Source organism: Durio zibethinus, unplaced genomic scaffold (assembly GCF_047325235.1).
Source record: "Durio zibethinus cultivar Kanyao isolate XHJ-2024 unplaced genomic scaffold, ASM4732523v1 HiC_scaffold_226, whole genome shotgun sequence".
NCBI lineage: Eukaryota > Viridiplantae > Streptophyta > Magnoliopsida > Malvales > Malvaceae > Durio > Durio zibethinus.
This window is the reverse complement of record NW_028322849.1, coordinates 40,001-41,837: the sequence shown is the minus strand read 5'-3', so window position 1 is coordinate 41,837 and position 1,837 is coordinate 40,001. Positions and strand designations below refer to the sequence as shown.

Sequence of the window (1,837 nt, the reverse complement as noted above, 5' to 3'; positions counted from 1 at the left end):
CTCGGCCACGCCCCATTTAGATTTCTATTTGAAACTACTAAACACTAATATGGGTATTCCCTGTTCGTCAATTCCAGTTCCAAATAACTATGGAATAGATTAGATTCTTGCTAGGATTTTGGCACGTATGGATAGAGAATTAAACCGAATTTATTGATCATTACATATAATTCAATTAAGATATTGTATGAAAGTATGATTTCTTCTATTCTCTTGTAAGAATTGAAGGCTTTTTGATTGGGTGAGTTCAAAGAAGTATTGTTTAGTCTGCCTTATTTTCCTTTCTTCATTTTTTTCCTTATATCAAAAAACATATTAATAACTCAATCAAAATTATCTCCAAGAACAAAATTTTGTTATGCTTAATCTTAATATCTTTAATTTGATCTGTATCTGTTTGAATTCTGCCCTTTTTTCGAGTAGTTTTTTATTCGCCAAATTGCCCGAGGCCTATGCTTTTTTGAATCCAATCGTAGATTTTATGCCAGTAATACCTGTTCTCTTTTTTCTCTTAGCCTTTGTTTGGCAAGCTGCTGTAAGTTTTCGATGAGATCCTTAATACTGTCCTAGAAAAATTCATGATTTATTCAAGAAAAAAAAATTGTAACAATTGAAAAGATTAGATAAGTCTTACACTATGAACACTATGAACGAACCGAACCCTCAATTCAAAGATTGAAATTCTTGGATAGCCATGATAAAGCTGGATCATCCCATTTCCTCATTCTGACCCTTTTTCGCCGAAGAACCCTATTTGGATTAAAGTCCGCCACAATATATAATTGTTGGTATAAAAGAATTTTTTTTTGTAATGAAAAACTCAACTCTTATTATAAATGAATTTCTGAAAATTCTTTTCGATTTCTAGAAATTCTAGAAATCACTTTATTTCTTGGTGTCAAAATAGGCTATGTAGTATAAAAACGAGGAATCTATTTTCGTATAAAAATAGAAAAATAAAAATTGCGTATAATTGCGTATATATATAAATAGAAAAATAAAAATTGCGTATAATTGCGTATATAAATAGAAAAATAAAAACGAAGAATCCATTCTCTTCTTTTTACAAAAAAATTCTATGGGAGGTTGTACAATGCGTAATCTTAAATTCGTTGTTTACACCGCAACGATATTCTTTGTTTCTCTCTTCATCTTCGGACTCCTATCTAATGATCCGGGACGTAATCCTGGTAATCCTGGACGGGAAGAATAAAAAAGGGAGAGTTCCTTGCTTCATTTTTATAAATGGTATTAGGATTTGATCTATTCCACTGTCAAAAACCGAAATGGAAAGAGAGGGATTCGAACCCTCGGTACGAATAACTCGCACAACGGATTAGCAATCCGACGCTTTAGTCCACTCAGCCATCTCTCCTAATTTAGAAAAGATAATTACTATGTTACAGTTACAGCACGCAAAAAGAAATGCTTGAAAAAAGCCCTCTTTCCTTTGTTATATAGACCTTTGTTATTTTGTTATATAGATTTTTATTTATTTATATTTTTATTTATTTATATTAATATATTAATTATATTAATTTTTATTTATTTATATTAATATTAGAGTATTATTAATCTTATTAGGGTATTATTAATCTATATATCTATAGATTCTTAATTTTATTATATAGAATATAAATATATACAACTTTTATCAGTAATTCCATTTCATTTTGATTTCGCTCAAAAGGGACTTTTTTATTTCCAATTTCCACGGACCGGCCGGGTACTGACCCGGCCGGGCTCATTTTTTTATTTTCAACTCAAATAAATAATTTTTTCTATGATTCTGCGATCTGACTTGTTGTAACAAAAAAATCTTGTTATTGGATTGAAT

At 29.8% G+C, this 1,837-nt stretch overlaps 1 non-coding gene across 1 annotated transcript; it reads right to left on the bottom strand.

The window, feature by feature from the left end:
• Positions 1-1,287: 1,287 nt before the first annotated feature.
• On the bottom strand, positions 1,288-1,375 carry TRNAS-GCU (transfer RNA serine (anticodon GCU)). Its single transcript has one exon. It is a non-coding gene; the product is annotated as a tRNA-Ser (tRNA).
• Between the last annotated feature and the right edge of the window lie 462 nt (positions 1,376-1,837).